At 49.1% G+C, this 19,798-nt stretch overlaps 6 non-coding genes across 6 annotated transcripts; all 6 read right to left on the reverse strand.

Annotated features, from left to right (window-relative positions):
* Positions 1-111: 111 nt before the first annotated feature.
* trnam-cau (transfer RNA methionine (anticodon CAU)) lies at positions 112-183 on the reverse strand. Its single transcript has one exon. It is a non-coding gene; the product is annotated as a tRNA-Met (tRNA).
* A 5,388-nt stretch (positions 184-5,571) lies between these two features.
* trnam-cau (transfer RNA methionine (anticodon CAU)) lies at positions 5,572-5,643 on the reverse strand. The gene has a single exon. It is a non-coding gene; the product is annotated as a tRNA-Met (tRNA).
* Positions 5,644-8,299: 2,656 nt separating this feature from the next.
* On the reverse strand, positions 8,300-8,371 carry trnam-cau (transfer RNA methionine (anticodon CAU)). The gene has a single exon. It is a non-coding gene; the product is annotated as a tRNA-Met (tRNA).
* Positions 8,372-11,028: 2,657 nt separating this feature from the next.
* trnam-cau (transfer RNA methionine (anticodon CAU)) lies at positions 11,029-11,100 on the reverse strand. Its single transcript has one exon. It is a non-coding gene; the product is annotated as a tRNA-Met (tRNA).
* Positions 11,101-16,487: 5,387 nt separating this feature from the next.
* Positions 16,488-16,559, reverse strand: trnam-cau (transfer RNA methionine (anticodon CAU)). Its single transcript has one exon. It is a non-coding gene; the product is annotated as a tRNA-Met (tRNA).
* Positions 16,560-19,222: 2,663 nt separating this feature from the next.
* On the reverse strand, positions 19,223-19,294 carry trnam-cau (transfer RNA methionine (anticodon CAU)). The gene has a single exon. It is a non-coding gene; the product is annotated as a tRNA-Met (tRNA).
* Between the last annotated feature and the right edge of the window lie 504 nt (positions 19,295-19,798).

A 19,798-nucleotide genomic window follows, 5' to 3' on the forward strand; every position in this document is an offset into this window, starting at 1 on the left:
GAGACCTCTCAAAACCCATGCCGTTTGAATGGAGTGGATCGATATGAACATCGGCAAGTAGATGCAAAGGCAGCTTGCTGAAGAAAAGCAGATCAAGGTGACAGTGAACGATAGCAGAGGATGGTTTCGATCCATCGACCTCTGGGTTATGGGCCCAGCACGCTCCCGCTGCGCCACTCTGCTGCCGCTTGGGGAGCTGGTTGCACAGAACACTTCAGGTTTTTGTCTGGCACGCGGCAGGCACCTTCGAGCCTGATGTCAAAGACCTCCACTGGTGTCGTGTGATATGCTGTTTCGCAGACGTATGGAGGCTGTGTCAATATAAACTTTTTTCTAAATTCCCACATTCTGTCGGTCGAACTGTGATTTCACAACATGTGTCACAGCGCAGACGGCGGCCATGCGGCCCACCTTCCCTCTGCTGGTTCTGCACTTAAGTAAACGTGTGTTTCTATTCGTTTCATTCTCTCGCCTTCTCAGCGTAAATCTGTACATCTGAACGTGACCACCGAATTCCCTTTTGGGTCCATTGAATCTTCCTCTTTGTCAATGTCAGACAGGGACTTACTGACCCTCACCACTCCCTGTACGAAAACGTTCTTCCTAATGTCACTTTTACTTCTTTTCCTCGTGACTTAAAATTCTGCCGAATCGTTATGGATCCTTTCAGGCGTGGGAGCATTTTCACAACATTATTTCCTGTTTCTAGGTCCCTCATGACTTGGAAAAGTTCGGTTCTCCGAGGAGAGCTGTCCCAATTTTCCAATCTACCTTGATTGCTGACATTCCTCAAACACCGCACCACTCACGTCAACCTGTTGAGCACTATGGTAAAAACAATGACTGCAGATGCTGGAAACCAGATTGTGGATTAGTGGTGCTGGAAGAGCACAGGAGTTCAGGCAGCATCCAAGTAGCTTGTTGAACACGATCTCCAACCATTTCATTTCTCTGTTTTCTGCCTCATTCGTACTCCAGGCAGCCCACGCTGGTTTCACGAAGGTGCTTTTTGAGAAAGTTAATCAGGCAGTTTTGCACAAGTCAAGTTAAAAAACGCGGGCTCGTCCGGGATTTGAACCCGGGACCTCTCGCAAATCAGCGCAGTAACAAACCCAAAGCGAGAATCATACGCCTAGACCAACGAGCCAGAAAGCACGCACGCAGGTAATGCCCCAGACCTCTTGAGCGACCTGAGACATGCTCAGTATGAAATACATTTGAGATTGCTCTCAGAATTGCAAGCGGCAAAGACTCTCCCGAACAGCTGCTTCTCATCCAGTCTCCCTGCTGCTATTTCATTCCACCGCATTCTCTGCTCACAGTGTCGTTTCCCCAACGTAGCATGAAGCATAAACTGGGTGACTGCTTCGCAGAACATCCCGCTTCTGCCCGCAGAAACTAAAGGCCCTGACCTTGCGGTTGCCTGCCACTTTAACACATCACCCTGTTCCCTGGCCAACATCCCTGTCTCAGGCTTGCAGCAGTGTTCTAGCTCCAGATGAAAGAACAACATCTCATTTTCCACTTGGAGCCCTTCTAGCCCTCCGGTCTTCAATATCGAGTTCTATAACTATGGGGCCTGAACTCCCCCATGTCCTTGACCCCACCACACAAAAGACTCCTGTTTATCACCTCGTCTGCTATGACACACGACGTATTGTTAGCCACTAACAGTCTCCATTAACAGTTATTCGCCCTCTCACGAGGATCGTTATTCACTCCTATGTCCTTCATATTGTTCTTTCTCTGAGCTGGCGGCAAACACAACAATGAACATTGGAGACTCTGAGCCAGCTGAAACTTGCTCAGTGTGAAGTACATTCCACATTGCTGCAAGAATTGCAAGCAGCAAAGCCTTTCCAGAACATCTGCTGGTCATTCTGTCCCCGGGGGGGCTGATGTTTGTCTCATCCCCAGGAACTGGACTATCTCCACTGGCGGATAATTAAACCATTTTATTTCTACTTGCACGTTGTTCTGGGGGGAGGGGGGTGGGGGAATGTAGGGTTGGGGGAGGGTAAGAGTCCATTCGCTCTTCTGCTCTCTCTCCCTCTTTCTCTCTCTCTCTCTCTCTGAAACTCTTGGGGTGAGAGGTGTCAGTTACATTAATGCGGGGAACATGAACAACTTTGATTGTGAACTTTCTCCAAAGGTCTGTTATCGGAGAGACAGAAAGATGCTGTGCTGGCAGGACAGAGAGAAATGAACACCGAGGACTCTTCGCCCAGGTAAATTCACATTGTTTTGCAGCCTGCATGGTGTTCAGAAATCGTCTTCACGCAGCAATCTTACGGAAAGTCTATTGCAAAGTGGGCATCGCTTTCTTTGCTGCGACCGCGCAGCAGTTAACATCTGAGCCCCAAGTGTCCCAGATGAAGAGAATCCGCGTGAAACCTTCACTCACTGAGAGTCATCCCCACGGCCCTGAGCTGAGGGACTGCAGGCAGTCCAACACGGAAGGGACGGTTAAAAATGAACCATTTTTGCTCCCTCAGCAACACGTAGCATCATTCTCGCGCAGACAGAAGCCATTCAGCCCATGGATTCCACGGCGACTGTCTGTCACTTGTCTCTCTCTCTCTCTCTCTGAGGTTATTCACAATCGGTGGTATCCGTCCTAATAGTGGGGGACGATGTCTGAGTTTCAACTTTACCAGCTCATTAGCATCGTAGAGAACCGGTTTTGCGATTCAGTTCAGAGGAAACCGACCAAGAACAGAATACCACTGAAAACCCATGCCGTTTGAATGGAGTGCATCGATATGAACATCGGCAAGTAGATGCAAAGGCAGCTTGCTGAAGAAAAGCAGATCAAGGTGACAGTGAACGATAGCAGAGGATGGTTTCGATCCATTGACTTCTGGGTTATGGGCCCAGCACGCTCTCGCTGCGCCACTCTGCTGCCGCTTGGGGAGCTGGTTGCACAGAACACTTCAGGTTTTTGTCTGGCACGCGGCAGGCACCTTCGAGCCTGATGTCAAAGACCTCCACTGGTGTCGTGTGATATGCTGTTTCGCAGACGTATGGAGGCTGTGTCAATATAAACTTTTTTCTAAATTCCCACATTCTGTCGGTTGAACTGTGATTTCACACTGAATCGCAACATGTGTCACAGCGCAGACGGCGGCCATGCGGCCCACCTTCCCTCTGCTGGTTCTGCACTTAAGTAAACGTGTGTTTCTATTCGTTTCATTCTCTCGCCTTCTCAGCGTAAATCTGTACATCTGAACGTGACCACCGAATTCCCTTTTGGGTCCATTGAATCTTCCTCTTTGTCAATGTCAGACAGGGACTTACTGACCCTCACCACTCCCTGTACGAAAACGTTCTTCCTAATGTCACTTTTACTTCTTTTCCTCGTGACTTAAAATTCTGCCGAATCGTTATGGATCCTTTCAGGCGTGGGAGCATTTTCACAACATTATTTCCTGTTTCTAGGTCCCTCATGACTTGGAAAAGTTCGGTTCTCCGAGGAGAGCTGTCCCAATTTTCCAATCTACCTTGATTGCTGACATTCCTCAAACACCGCACCACTCACGTCAACCTGTTGAGCACTATGGTAAAAACAATGACTGCAGATGCTGGAAACCAGATTGTGGATTAGTGGTGCTGGAAGAGCACAGCAGTTCAGGCAGCATCCAAGTAGCTTGTTGAACACGATCTCCAACCATTTCATTTCTCTGTTTTCTGCCTCATTCGTACTCCAGGCAGCCCACGCTGGTTTCACGAAGGTGCTTTTTGAGAAAGTTAATCAGGCAGTTTTGCACAAGTCAAGTTAAAAAACGCGGGCTCGTCCGGGATTTGAACCCGGGACCTCTCGCAAATCAGCGCAGTAACAGACCCAAAGCGAGAATCACACGCCTAGACCAACGAGCCAGAAAGCACGCACGCAGGTAATGCCCCAGACCTCTTGAGCGAACTGAGACATGCTCAGTATGAAATACATTTGAGATTGCTCTCAGAATTGCAAGCAGCAAAGACTCTCCCAAACAGCTGCTTCTCATCCAGTCTCCCTGCTGCTATTTCATTCCACCGCATTCTCTGCTCACAGTGTCGTTTCCCCAACGTAGCATGAAGCATAAACTGGGTGACTGCTTCGCAGAACATCCCGCTTCTGCCCGCAGAAACTAAAGGCCCTGACCTTGCGGTTGCCTGCCACTTTAACACATCACCCTGTTCCCTGGCCAACATCCCTGTCTCAGGCTTGCAGCAGTGTTCTAGCTCCAGATGAAAGAACAACATCTCATTTTCCACTTGGAGCCCTTCCAGCCCTCCGGTCTTCAATATCGAGTTCTATAACTATAGGGCCTGAACTCCCCCATGTCCTTCACCCCTACCACACAAAAGACTCCTGTTTATCACCTCGTCTGCTATGACACACGACGTATTGTTAGCCACTAACAGTCTCCATTAACAGTTATTCGCCCTCTCACGAGGATCGTTATTCACTCCTACGTCCTTCATATTGTTCTTTCTCTGAGCTGGCGGCAAACACAGCAATGAACATTGGAGACTCTGAGCCAGCTGAAACTTGCTCAGTGTGAAGTACATTCCACATTGCTGCAAGAATTGCAAGCAGCAAAGCCTTTCCAGAACATCTGCTGGTCATTCTGTCCCCGGGGGGGCTGATGTTTGTCTCATCCCCAGGAACTGGACTATCTCCACTGGCGGATAATTAAACCATTTTATTTCTACTTGCACGTTGTTCTGGGGGGAGGGGGGTGGGGGAATGTAGGGTTGGGGGAGGGTAAGAGTCCATTCGCTCTTCTGCTCTCTCTCCCTCTTTCTCTCTCTCTCTCTCTCTGAAACTCTTGGGGTGAGAGGTGTCAGTTACATTAATTCGGGGAACATGAACAACTTTGATTGTGAACTTTCTCCAAAGGTCTGTTATCGGAGAGACAGAAAGATGCTGTGCTGGCAGGACAGAGAGAAATGAACACCGAGGACTCTTCGCCCAGGTAAATTCACATTGTTTTGCAGCCTGCATGGTGTTCAGAAATCGTCTTCACGCAGCAATCTTACGGAAAGTCTATTGCAAAGTGGGCATCGCTTTCTTTGCTGCGACCGCGCAGCAGTTAACATCTGAGCCCCAAGTGTCCCAGATGAAGAGAATCCGCGTGAAACCTTCACTCACTGAGAGTCATCCCCACGGCCCTGAGCTGAGGGACTGCAGGCAGTCCAACACGGAAGGGACGGTTAAAAATGAACCATTTTTGCTCCCTCAGCAACACGTAGCATCATTCTCGCGCAGACAGAAGCCATTCAGCCCATGGATTCCACGGCGACTGTCTGTCACTTGTCTCTCTCTCTCTCTCTCTCTGAGGTTATTCACAATCGGTGGTATCCGTCCTAATAGTGTGGGACGATGTCTGAGTTTCAACTTTACCAGCTCATTAGCATCGTAGAGAACCGGTTTTGCGATTCAGTTCAGAGGAAACCGACCAAGAACAGAATACCACTGAGACCTCTAAAAACCCATGCCGTTTGAATGGAGTGGATCGATATGAACATCGGCAAGTAGATGCAAAGGCAGCTTGCTGAAGAAAAGCAGATCAAGGTGACAGTGAACGATAGCAGAGGATGGTTTCGATCCATCGACCTCTGGGTTATGGGCCCAGCACGCTCCCGCTGCGCCACTCTGCTGCCGCTTGGGGAGCTGGTTGCACAGAACACTTCAGGTTTTTGTCTGGCACGCGGCAGGCACCTTCGAGCCTGATGTCAAAGACCTCCACTGGTGTCGTGTGATATGCTGTTTCGCAGACGTATGGAGGCTGTGTCAATATAAACTTTTTTCTAAATTCCCACATTCTGTCGGTCGAACTGTGATTTCACAACATGTGTCACAGCGCAGACGGCGGCCATGCGGCCCACCTTCCCTCTGCTGGTTCTGCACTTAAGTAAACGTGTGTTTCTATTCGTTTCATTCTCTCGCCTTCTCAGCGTAAATCTGTACATCTGAACGTGACCACCGAATTCCCTTTTGGGTCCATTGAATCTTCCTCTTTGTCAATGTCAGACAGGGACTTACTGACCCTCACCACTCCCTGTACGAAAACGTTCTTCCTAATGTCACTTTTACTTCTTTTCCTCGTGACTTAAAATTCTGCCGAATCGTTATGGATCCTTTCAGGCGTGGGAGCATTTTCACAACATTATTTCCTGTTTCTAGGTCCCTCATGACTTGGAAAAGTTCGGTTCTCCGAGGAGAGCTGTCCCAATTTTCCAATCTACCTTGATTGCTGACATTCCTCAAACACCGCACCACTCACGTCAACCTGTTGAGCACTATGGTAAAAACAATGACTGCAGATGCTGGAAACCAGATTGTGGATTAGTGGTGCTGGAAGAGCACAGCAGTTCAGGCAGCATCCAAGTAGCTTGTTGAACACGATCTCCAACCATTTCATTTCTCTGTTTTCTGCCTCATTCGTACTCCAGGCAGCCCACGCTGGTTTCACGAAGGTGCTTTTTGAGAAAGTTAATCAGGCAGTTTTGCACAAGTCAAGTTAAAAAACGCGGGCTCGTCCGGGATTTGAACCCGGGACCTCTCGCAAATCAGCGCAGTAACAGACCCAAAGCAAGAATCATACGCCTAGACCAACGAGCCAGAAAGCACGCACGCAGGTAATGCCCCAGACCTCTTGAGCGACCTGAGACATGCTCAGTATGAAATACATTTGAGATTGCTCTCAGAATTGCAAGCGGCAAAGACTCTCCCGAACAGCTGCTTCTCATCCAGTCTCCCTGCTGCTATTTCATTCCACCGCATTCTCTGCTCACAGTGTCGTTTCCCCAACGTAGCATGAAGCATAAACTGGGTGACTGCTTCGCAGAACATCCCGCTTCTGCCCGCAGAAACTAAAGGCCCTGACCTTGCGGTTGCCTGCCACTTTAACACATCACCCTGTTCCCTGGCCAACATCCCTGTCTCAGGCTTGCAGCAGTGTTCTAGCTCCAGATGAAAGAACAACATCTCATTTTCCACTTGGAGCCCTTCCAGCCCTCCGGTCTTCAATATCGAGTTCTATAACTATGGGGCCTGAACTCCCCCATGTCCTTCACCCCACCACACAAAAGACTCCTGTTTATCACCTCGTCTGCTATGACACACGACGTATTGTTAGCCACTAACAGTCTCCATTAACAGTTATTCGCCCTCTCACGAGGATCGTTATTCACTCCTACGTCCTTCATATTGTTCTTTCTCTGAGCTGGCGGCAAACACAACAATGAACATTGGAGACTCTGAGCCAGCTGAAACTTGCTCAGTGTGAAGTACATTCCACATTGCTGCAAGAATTGCAAGCAGCAAAGCCTTTCCAGAACATCTGCTGGTCATTCTGTCCCCGGGGGGGCTGATGTTTGTCTCATCCCCAGGAACTGGACTATCTCCACTGGCGGATAATTAAACCATTTTATTTCTACTTGCACGTTGTTCTGGGGGGAGGGGGGTGGGGGAATGTAGGGTTGGGGGAGGGTAAGAGTCCATTCGCTCTTCTGCTCTCTCTCCCTCTTTCTCTCTCTCTCTCTCTCTGAAACTCTTGGGGTGAGAGGTGTCAGTTACATTAATGCGGGGAACATGAACAACTTTGATTGTGAACTTTCTCCAAAGGTCTGTTATCGGAGAGACAGAAAGATGCTGTGCTGGCAGGACAGAGAGAAATGAACACCGAGGACTCTTCGCCCAGGTAAATTCACATTGTTTTGCAGCCTGCATGGTGTTCAGAAATCGTCTTCACGCAGCAATCTTACGGAAAGTCTATTGCAAAGTGGGCATCGCTTTCTTTGCTGCGACCGCGCAGCAGTTAACATCTGAGCCCCAAGTGTCCCAGATGAAGAGAATCCGCGTGAAACCTTCACTCACTGAGAGTCATCCCCACGGCCCTGAGCTGAGGGACTGCAGGCAGTCCAACACGGAAGGGACGGTTAAAAATGAACCATTTTTGCTCCCTCAGCAACACGTAGCATCATTCTCGCGCAGACAGAAGCCATTCAGCCCATGGATTCCACGGCGACTGTCTGTCACTTGTCTCTCTCTCTCTCTCTCTGAGGTTATTCACAATCGGTGGTATCCGTCCTAATAGTGGGGGACGATGTCTGAGTTTCAACTTTACCAGCTCATTAGCATCGTAGAGAACCGGTTTTGCGATTCAGTTCAGAGGAAACCGACCAAGAACAGAATACCACTGAGACCTCTAAAAACCCATGCCGTTTGAATGGAGTGGATCGATATGAACATCGGCAAGTAGATGCAAAGGCAGCTTGCTGAAGAAAAGCAGATCAAGGTGACAGTGAACGATAGCAGAGGATGGTTTCGATCCATCGACCTCTGGGTTATGGGCCCAGCACGCTCCCGCTGCGCCACTCTGCTGCCGCTTGGGGAGCTGGTTGCACAGAACACTTCAGGTTTTTGTCTGGCACGCGGCAGGCACCTTCGAGCCTGATGTCAAAGACCTCCACTGGTGTCGTGTGATATGCTGTTTCGCAGACGTATGGAGGCTGTGTCAATATAAACTTTTTTCTAAATTCCCACATTCTGTCGGTCGAACTGTGATTTCACAACATGTGTCACAGCGCAGACGGCGGCCATGCGGCCCACCTTCCCTCTGCTGGTTCTGCACTTAAGTAAACGTGTGTTTCTATTCGTTTCATTCTCTCGCCTTCTCAGCGTAAATCTGTACATCTGAACGTGACCACCGAATTCCCTTTTGGGTCCATTGAATCTTCCTCTTTGTCAATGTCAGACAGGGACTTACTGACCCTCACCACTCCCTGTACGAAAACGTTCTTCCTAATGTCACTTTTACTTCTTTTCCTCGTGACTTAAAATTCTGCCGAATCGTTATGGATCCTTTCAGGCGTGGGAGCATTTTCACAACATTATTTCCTGTTTCTAGGTCCCTCATGACTTGGAAAAGTTCGGTTCTCCGAGGAGAGCTGTCCCAATTTTCCAATCTACCTTGATTGCTGACATTCCTCAAACACCGCACCACTCACGTCAACCTGTTGAGCACTATGGTAAAAACAATGACTGCAGATGCTGGAAACCAGATTGTGGATTAGTGGTGCTGGAAGAGCACAGCAGTTCAGGCAGCATCCAAGTAGCTTGTTGAACACGATCTCCAACCATTTCATTTCTCTGTTTTCTGCCTCATTCGTACTCCAGGCAGCCCACGCTGGTTTCACGAAGGTGCTTTTTGAGAAAGTTAATCAGGCAGTTTTGCACAAGTCAAGTTAAAAAACGCGGGCTCGTCCGGGATTTGAACCCGGGACCTCTCGCAAATCAGCGCAGTAACAGACCCAAAGCGAGAATCATACGCCTAGACCAACGAGCCAGAAAGCACGCACGCAGGTAATGCCCCAGACCTCTTGAGCGACCTGAGACATGCTCAGTATGAAATACATTTGAGATTGCTCTCAGAATTGCAAGCGGCAAAGACTCTCCCGAACAGCTGCTTCTCATCCAGTCTCCCTGCTGCTATTTCATTCCACCGCATTCTCTGCTCACAGTGTCGTTTCCCCAACGTAGCATGAAGCATAAACTGGGTGACTGCTTCGCAGAACATCCCGCTTCTGCCCGCAGAAACTAAAGGCCCTGACCTTGCGGTTGCCTGCCACTTTAACACATCACCCTGTTCCCTGGCCAACATCCCTGTCTCAGGCTTGCAGCAGTGTTCTAGCTCCAGATGAAAGAACAACATCTCATTTTCCACTTGGAGCCCTTCCAGCCCTCCGGTCTTCAATATCGAGTTCTATAACTATAGGGCCTGAACTCCCCCATGTCCTTCACCCCTACCACACAAAAGACTCCTGTTTATCACCTCGTCTGCTATGACACACGACGTATTGTTAGCCACTAACAGTCTCCATTAACAGTTATTCGCCCTCTCACGAGGATCGTTATTCACTCCTACGTCCTTCATATTGTTCTTTCTCTGAGCTGGCGGCAAACACAACAATGAACATTGGAGACTCTGAGCCAGCTGAAACTTGCTCAGTGTGAAGTACATTCCACATTGCTGCAAGAATTGCAAGCAGCAAAGCCTTTCCAGAACATCTGCTGGTCATTCTGTCCCCGGGGGGGCTGATGTTTGTCTCATCCCCAGGAACTGGACTATCTCCACTGGCGGATAATTAAACCATTTTATTTCTACTTGCACGTTGTTCTGGGGGGAGGGGGGTGGGGGAATGTAGGGTTGGGGGAGGGTAAGAGTCCATTCGCTCTTCTGCTCTCTCTCCCTCTTTCTCTCTCTCTCTCTCTCTGAAACTCTTGGGGTGAGAGGTGTCAGTTACATTAATGCGGGGAACATGAACAACTTTGATTGTGAACTTTCTCCAAAGGTCTGTTATCGGAGAGACAGAAAGATGCTGTGCTGGCAGGACAGAGAGAAATGAACACCGAGGACTCTTCGCCCAGGTAAATTCACATTGTTTTGCAGCCTGCATGGTGTTCAGAAATCGTCTTCACGCAGCAATCTTACGGAAAGTCTATTGCAAAGTGGGCATCGCTTTCTTTGCTGCGACCGCGCAGCAGTTAACATCTGAGCCCCAAATGTCCCAGATGAAGAGAATCCGCGTGAAACCTTCACTCACTGAGAGTCATCCCCACGGCCCTGAGCTGAGGGACTGCAGGCAGTCCAACACGGAAGGGACGGTTAAAAATGAACCATTTTTGCTCCCTCAGCAACACGTAGCATCATTCTCGCGCAGACAGAAGCCATTCAGCCCATGGATTCCACGGCGACTGTCTGTCACTTGTCTCTCTCTCTCTCTCTCTGAGGTTATTCACAATCGGTGTATTCCGTCCTAATAGTGGGGGACGATGTCTGAGTTTCAACTTTACCAGCTCATTAGCATCGTAGAGAACCGGTTTTGCGATTCAGTTCAGAGGAAACCGACCAAGAACAGAATACCACTGAGACCTCTAAAAACCCATGCCGTTTGAATGGAGTGGATCGATATGAACATCGGCAAGTAGATGCAAAGGCAGCTTGCTGAAGAAAAGCAGATCAAGGTGACAGTGAACGATAGCAGAGGATGGTTTCGATCCATCGACCTCTGGGTTATGGGCCCAGCACGCTCCCGCTGCGCCACTCTGCTGCCGCTTGGGGAGCTGGTTGCACAGAACACTTCAGGTTTTTGTCTGGCACGCGGCAGGCACCTTCGAGCCTGATGTCAAAGACCTCCACTGGTGTCGTGTGATATGCTGTTTCGCAGACGTATGGAGGCTGTGTCAATATAAACTTTTTTCTAAATTCCCACATTCTGTCGGTCGAACTGTGATTTCACAACATGTGTCACAGCGCAGACGGCGGCCATGCGGCCCACCTTCCCTCTGCTGGTTCTGCACTTAAGTAAACGTGTGTTTCTATTCGTTTCATTCTCTCGCCTTCTCAGCGTAAATCTGTACATCTGAACGTGACCACCGAATTCCCTTTTGGGTCCATTGAATCTTCCTCTTTGTCAATGTCAGACAGGGACTTACTGACCCTCACCACTCCCTGTACGAAAACGTTCTTCCTAATGTCACTTTTACTTCTTTTCCTCGTGACTTAAAATTCTGCCGAATCGTTATGGATCCTTTCAGGCGTGGGAGCATTTTCACAACATTATTTCCTGTTTCTAGGTCCCTCATGACTTGGAAAAGTTCGGTTCTCCGAGGAGAGCTGTCCCAATTTTCCAATCTACCTTGATTGCTGACATTCCTCAAACACCGCACCACTCACGTCAACCTGTTGAGCACTATGGTAAAAACAATGACTGCAGATGCTGGAAACCAGATTGTGGATTAGTGGTGCTGGAAGAGCACAGCAGTTCAGGCAGCATCCAAGTAGCTTGTTGAACACGATCTCCAACCATTTCATTTCTCTGTTTTCTGCCTCATTCGTACTCCAGGCAGCCCACGCTGGTTTCACGAAGGTGCTTTTTGAGAAAGTTAATCAGGCAGTTTTGCACAAGTCAAGTTAAAAAACGCGGGCTCGTCCGGGATCTCTCGCAAATCAGCGCATTAACAGACCCAAAGCGAGAATCATACGCCGAGACCAACGAGCCAGAAAGCACGCACGCAGGTAATGCCCCAGACCTCTTGAGCGAACTGAGACATGCTCAGTATGAAATACATTTGAGATTGCTCTCAGAATTGCAAGCGGCAAAGACTCTCCCGAACAGCTGCTTCTCATCCAGTCTCCCTGCTGCTATTTCATTCCACCGCATTCTCTGCTCACAGTGTCGTTTCCCCAACGTAGCATGAAGCATAAACTGGGTGACTGCTTCGCAGAACATCCCGCTTCTGCCCGCAGAAACTAAAGGCCCTGACCTTGCGGTTGCCTGCCACTTTAACACATCACCCTGTTCCCTGGCCAACATCCCTGTCTCAGGCTTGCAGCAGTGTTCTAGCTCCAGATGAAAGAACAACATCTCATTTTCCACTTGGAGCCCTTCCAGCCCTCCGGTCTTCAATATCGAGTTCTATAACTATAGGGCCTGAACTCCCCCATGTCCTTCACCCCTACCACACAAAAGACTCCTGTTTATCACCTCGTCTGCTATGACACACGACGTATTGTTAGCCACTAACAGTCTCCATTAACAGTTATTCGCCCTCTCACGAGGATCGTTATTCACTCCTACGTCCTTCATATTGTTCTTTCTCTGAGCTGGCGGCAAACACAACAATGAACATTGGAGACTCTGAGCCAGCTGAAACTTGCTCAGTGTGAAGTACATTCCACATTGCTGCAAGAATTGCAAGCAGCAAAGCCTTTCCAGAACATCTGCTGGTCATTCTGTCCCCGGGGGGGCTGATGTTTGTCTCATCCCCAGGAACTGGACTATCTCCACTGGCGGATAATTAAACCATTTTATTTCTACTTGCACGTTGTTCTGGGGGGAGGGGGGTGGGGGAATGTAGGGTTGGGGGAGGGTAAGAGTCCATTCGCTCTTCTGCTCTCTCTCCCTCTTTCTCTCTCTCTCTCTCTCTGAAACTCTTGGGGTGAGAGGTGTCAGTTACATTAATGCGGGGAACATGAACAACTTTGATTGTGAACTTTCTCCAAAGGTCTGTTATCGGAGAGACAGAAAGATGCTGTGCTGGCAGGACAGAGAGAAATGAACACCGAGGACTCTTCGCCCAGGTAAATTCACATTGTTTTGCAGCCTGCATGGTGTTCAGAAATCGTCTTCACGCAGCAATCTTACGGAAAGTCTATTGCAAAGTGGGCATCGCTTTCTTTGCTGCGACCGCGCAGCAGTTAACATCTGAGCCCCAAGTGTCCCAGATGAAGAGAATCCGCGTGAAACCTTCACTCACTGAGAGTCATCCCCACGGCCCTGAGCTGAGGGACTGCAGGCAGTCCAACACGGAAGGGACGGTTAAAAATGAACCATTTTTGCTCCCTCAGCAACACGTAGCATCATTCTCGCGCAGACAGAAGCCATTCAGCCCATGGATTCCACGGCGACTGTCTGTCACTTGTCTCTCTCTCTCTCTCTCTGAGGTTATTCACAATCAGTGGTATCCGTCCTAATAGTGGGGGACGATGTCTGAGTTTCAACTTTACCAGCTCATTAGCATCGTAGAGAACCGGTTTTGCGATTCAGTTCAGAGGAAACCGACCAAGAACAGAATACCACTGAGACCTCTAAAAACCCATGTCGTTTGAATGGAGTGGATCGATATGAACATCGGCAAGTAGATGCAAAGGCAGCTTGCTGAAGAAAAGCAGATCAAGGTGACAGTGAACGATAGCACAGGATGGTTTCGATCCATCGACCTCTGGGTTATGGGCCCAGCACGCTCCCGCTGCGCCACTCTGCTGCCGATTGGGGAGCTGGTTGCACAGAACACTTCAGGTTTTTGTCTGGCACGCGGCAGGCACCTTCGAGCCTGATGTCAAAGACCTCCACTGGTGTCGTGTGATATGCTGTTTCGCAGACGTATGGAGGCTGTGTCAATATAAACTTTTTTCTAAATTCCCACATTCTGTCGGTCGAACTGTGATTTCACACTGAATCGCAACATGTGTCACAGCGCAGACGGCGGCCATGCGGCCCACCTTCCCTCTGCTGGTTCTGCACTTAAGTAAACGTGTGTTTCTATTCGTTTCATTCTCTCGCCTTCTCAGCGTAAATCTGTACATCTGAACGTGACCACCGAATTCCCTTTTGGGTCCATTGAATCTTCCTCTTTGTCAATGTCAGACAGGGACTTACTGACCCTCACCACTCCCTGTACGAAAACGTTCTTCCTAATGTCACTTTTACTTCTTTTCCTCGTGACTTAAAATTCTGCCGAATCGTTATGGATCCTTTCAGGCGTGGGAGCATTTTCACAACATTATTTCCTGTTTCTAGGTCCCTCATGACTTGGAAAAGTTCGGTTCTCCGAGGAGAGCTGTCCCAATTTTCCAATCTACCTTGATTGCTGACATTCCTCAAACACCGCACCACTCACGTCAACCTGTTGAGCACTATGGTAAAAACAATGACTGCAGATGCTGGAAACCAGATTGTGGATTAGTGGTGCTGGAAGAGCACAGCAGTTCAGGCAGCATCCAAGTAGCTTGTTGAACACGATCTCCAACCATTTCATTTCTCTGTTTTCTGCCTCATTCGTACTCCAGGCAGCCCACGCTGGTTTCACGAAGGTGCTTTTTGAGAAAGTTAATCAGGCAGTTTTGCACAAGTCAAGTTAAAAAACGCGGGCTCGTCCGGGATTTGAACCCGGGACCTCTCGCAAATCAGCGCAGTAACTGACCCAAAGCGAGAATCATATGCCGAGACGAACGAGCCAGAAAGCACGCACGCAGGTAATGCCCCAGACCTCTTGAGCGACCTGAGACATGCTCAGTATGAAATACATTTGAGATTGCTCTCAGAATTGCAAGCGGCAAAGACTCTCCCGAACAGCTGCTTCTCATCCAGTCTCCCTGCTGCTATTTCATTCCACCGCATTCTCTGCTCACAGTGTCGTTTCCCCAACGTAGCATGAAGCATAAACTGGGTGACTGCTTCGCAGAACATCCCGCTTCTGCCCGCAGAAACTAAAGGCCCTGACCTTGCGGTTGCCTGCCACTTTAACACATCACCCTGTTCCCTGGCCAACATCCCTGTCTCAGGCTTGCAGCAGTGTTCTAGCTCCAGATGAAAGAACAACATCTCATTTTCCACTTGGAGCCCTTCCAGCCCTCCGGTCTTCAATATCGAGTTCTATAACTATAGGGCCTGAACTCCCCCATGTCCTTCACCCCTACCACACAAAAGACTCCTGTTTATCACCTCGTCTGCTATGACACACGACGTATTGTTAGCCACTAACAGTCTCCATTAACAGTTATTCGCCCTCTCACGAGGATCGTTATTCACTCCTACGTCCTTCATATTGTTCTTTCTCTGAGCTGGCGGCAAACACAACAATGAACATTGGAGACTCTGAGCCAGCTGAAACTTGCTCAGTGTGAAGTACATTCCACATTGCTGCAAGAATTGCAAGCAGCAAAGCCTTTCCAGAACATCTGCTGGTCATTCTGTCCCCGGGGGGGCTGATGTTTGTCTCATCCCCAGGAACTGGACTATCTCCACTGGCGGATAATTAAACCATTTTATTTCTACTTGCACGTTGTTCTGGGGGGAGGGGGGTGGGGGAATGTAGGGTTGGGGGAGGGTAAGAGTCCATTCGCTCTTCTGCTCTCTCTCCCTCTTTCTCTCTCTCTCTCTCTCTGAAACTCTTGGGGTGAGAGGTGTCAGTTACATTAATGCGGGGAACATGAACAACTTTGATTGTGAACTTTCTCCAAAGGTCTGTTATCGGAGAGACAGAAAGATGCTGTGCTGGCAGGACAGAGAGAAATGAACACCGAGGACTCTTCGCCCAGGTAAATTCACATTGTTTTGCAGCCTGCATGGTGTTCAGAAATCGTCTTCACGCAGCAATCTTACGGAAAGTCTATTGCAAAGTGGGCATCGCTTTCTTTGCTGCGACCGCGCAGCAGTTAACATCTGAGCCCCAAGTGTCCCAGATGAAGAGAATCCGCGTGAAACCTTCACTCACTGAGAGTCATCCCCACGGCCCTGAGCTGAGGGACTGCAGGCAGTCCAACACGGAAGGGACGGTTAAAAATGAACCATTTTTGCTCCCTCAGCAACACGTAGCATCATTCTCGCGCAGACAGAAGCCATTCAGCCCATGGATTCCACGGCGACTGTCTGTCACTTGTCTCTCTCTCTCTCTCTCTCTCTGAGGTTATTCACAATCGGTGGTATCCGTCCTAATAGTGGGGGACGATGTCTGAGTTTCAACTTTACCAGCTCATTAGCATCGTAGAGAACCGGTTTTGCGATTCAGTTCAGAGGAAACCGACCAAGAACAGAATACCACTGAGACCTCTAAAAACCCATGCCGTTTGAATGGAGTGGATCGATATGAACATCGGCAAGTAGATGCAAAGGCAGTTTGCTGAAGAAAAGCAGATCAAGGTGACAGTGAACGATAGCAGAGGATGGTTTCGATCCATCGACCTCTGGGTTATGGGCCCAGCACGCTCCCGCTGCGCCACTCTGCTGCCGCTTGGGGAGCTGGTTGCACAGAACACTTCAGGTTTTTGTCTGGCACGCGGCAGGCACCTTCGAGCCTGATGTCAAAGACCTCCACTGGTGTCGTGTGATATGCTGTTTCGCAGACGTATGGAGGCTGTGTCAATATAAACTTTTTTCTAAATTCCCACATTCTGTCGGTCGAACTGTGATTTCACAACATGTGTCACAGCGCAGACGGCGGCCATGCGGCCCACCTTCCCTCTGCTGGTTCTGCACTTAAGTAAACGTGTGTTTCTATTCGTTTCATTCTCTCGCCTTCTCAGCGTAAATCTGTACATCTGAACGTGACCACCGAATTCCCTTTTGGGTCCATTGAATCTTCCTCTTTGTCAATGTCAGACAGGGACTTACTGACCCTCACCACTCCCTGTACGAAAACGTTCTTCCTAATGTCACTTTTACTTCTTTTCCTCGTGACTTAAAATTCTGCCGAATCGTTATGGATCCTTTCAGGCGTGGGAGCATTTTCACAACATTATTTCCTGTTTCTAGGTCCCTCATGACTTGGAAAAGTTCGGTTCTCCGAGGAGAGCTGTCCCAATTTTCCAATCTACCTTGATTGCTGACATTCCTCAAACACCGCACCACTCACGTCAACCTGTTGAGCACTATGGTAAAAACAATGACTGCAGATGCTGGAAACCAGATTGTGGATTAGTGGTGCTGGAAGAGCACAGCAGTTCAGGCAGCATCCAAGTAGCTTGTTGAACACGATCTCCAACCATTTCATTTCTCTGTTTTCTGCCTCATTCGTACTCCAGGCAGCCCACGCTGGTTTCACGAAGGTGCTTTTTGAGAAAGTTAATCAGGCAGTTTTGCACAAGTCAAGTTAAAAAACGCGGGCTCGTCCGGGATTTGAACCCGGGACCTCTCGCAAATCAGCGCAGTAACAGACCCAAAGCGAGAATCATACGCCGAGACGAACGAGCCAGAAAGCACGCACGCAGGTAATGCCCCAGACCTCTTGAGCGACCTGAGACATGCTCAGTATGAAATACATTTGAGATTGCTCTCAGAATTGCAAGCGGCAAAGACTCTCCCGAACAGCTGCTTCTCATCCAGTCTCCCTGCTGCTATTTCATTCCACCGCATTCTCTGCTCACAGTGTCGTTTCCCCAACGTAGCATGAAGCATAAACTGGGTGACTGCTTCGCAGAACATCCCGCTTCTGCCCGCAGAAACTAAAGGCCCTGACCTTGCGGTTGCCTGCCACTTTAACACATCACCCTGTTCCCTGGCCAACATCCCTGTCTCAGGCTTGCAGCAGTGTTCTAGCTCCAGATGAAAGAACAACATCTCATTTTCCACTTGGAGCCCTTCCAGCCCTCCGGTCTTCAATATCGAGTTCTATAACTATAGGGTCTGAACTCCCCCATGTCCTTCACCCCTACCACACAAAAGACTCCTGTTTATCACCTCGTCTGCTATGACACACGACGTATTGTTAGCCACTAACAGTCTCCATTAACAGTTATTCGCCCTCTCACGAGGATCGTTATTCACTCCTACGTCCTTCATATTGTTCTTTCTCTGAGCTGGCGGCAAACACAACAATGAACATTGGAGACTCTGAGCCAGCTGAAACTTGCTCAGTGTGAAGTACATTCCACATTGCTGCAAGAATTGCAAGCAGCAAAGCCTTTCCAGAACATCTGCTGGTCATTCTGTCCCCGGGGGGGCTGATGTTTGTCTCATCCCCAGGAACTGGACTATCTCCACTGGCGGATAATTAAACCATTTTATTTCTACTTGCACGTTGTTCTGGGGGGAGGGGGGTGGGGGAATGTAGGGTTGGGGGAGGGTAAGAGTCCATTCGCTCTTCTGCTCTCTCTCCCTCTTTCTCTCTCTCTCTCTCTCTGAAACTCTTGGGGTGAGAGGTGTCAGTTACATTAATGCGGGGAACATGAACAACTTTGATTGTGAACTTTCTCCAAAGGTCTGTTATCGGAGAGACAGAAAGATGCTGTGCTGGCAGGACAGAGAGAAATGAACACCGAGGACTCTTCGCCCAGGTAAATTCACATTGTTTTGCAGCCTGCATGGTGTTCAGAAATCGTCTTCACGCAGCAATCTTACGGAAAGTCTATTGCAAAGTGGGCATCGCTTTCTTTGCTGCGACCGCGCAGCAGTTAACATCTGAGCCCCAAGTGTCCCAGATGAAGAGAATCCGCGTGAAACCTTCACTCACTGAGAGTCATCCCCACGGCCCTGAGCTGAGGGACTGCAGGCAGTCCAACACGGAAGGGACGGTTAAAAATGAACCATTTTTGCTCCCTCAGCAACACGTAGCATCATTCTCGCGCAGACAGAAGCCATTCAGCCCATGGATTCCACGGCGACTGTCTGTCACTTGTCTCTCTCTCTCTCTCTCTCTCTCTGAGGTTATTCACAATCGGTGGTATCCGTCCTAATGGTGGGGGACGATGTCTGAGTTTCAACTTTACCAGCTCATTAGCATCGTAGAGAACCGGTTTTGCGATTCAGTTCAGAGGAAACCGACCAAGAACAGAATACCACTGAGACCTCTAAAATCCCATGCCGTTTGAATGGAGTGGATCGATATGAACATCGGCAAGTAGATGCAAAGGCAGCTTGCTGAAGAAAAGCAGATCAAGGTGACAGTGAACGATAGCAGAGGATGGTTTCGATCCATCGACCTCTGGGTTATGGGCCCAGCACGCTCCCGCTGCGCCACTCTGCTGCCGCTTGGGGACCAGTTTGCACAGAACACTTCAGGTTTTTGTCTGGCACGCGGCAGGCACCTTCGAGCCTGATGTCAAAGACCTCCACTGGTGTCGTGTGATATGCTGTTTCGCAGACGTATGGAGGCTGTGTCAATATAAACTTTTTTCTAAATTCCCACATTCTGTCGGTCGAACTGTGATTTCACAACATGTGTCACAGCGCAGACGGCGGCCATGCGGCCCACCTTCCCTCTGCTGGTTCTGCACTTAAGTAAACGTGTGTTTCTATTCGTTTCATTCTCTCGCCTTCTCAGCGTAAATCTGTACATCTGAACGTGACCACCGAATTCCCTTTTGGGTCCATTGAATCTTCCTCTTTGTCAATGTCAGACAGGGACTTACTGACCCTCACCACTCCCTGTACGAAAACGTTCTTCCTAATGTCACTTTTACTTCTTTTCCTCGTGACTTAAAATTCTGCCGAATCGTTATGGATCCTTTCAGGCGTGGGAGCATTTTCA

The sequence above is a fragment of the Chiloscyllium punctatum genome, chromosome 36, assembly GCF_047496795.1.
Source record: "Chiloscyllium punctatum isolate Juve2018m chromosome 36, sChiPun1.3, whole genome shotgun sequence".
NCBI lineage: Eukaryota > Metazoa > Chordata > Chondrichthyes > Orectolobiformes > Hemiscylliidae > Chiloscyllium > Chiloscyllium punctatum.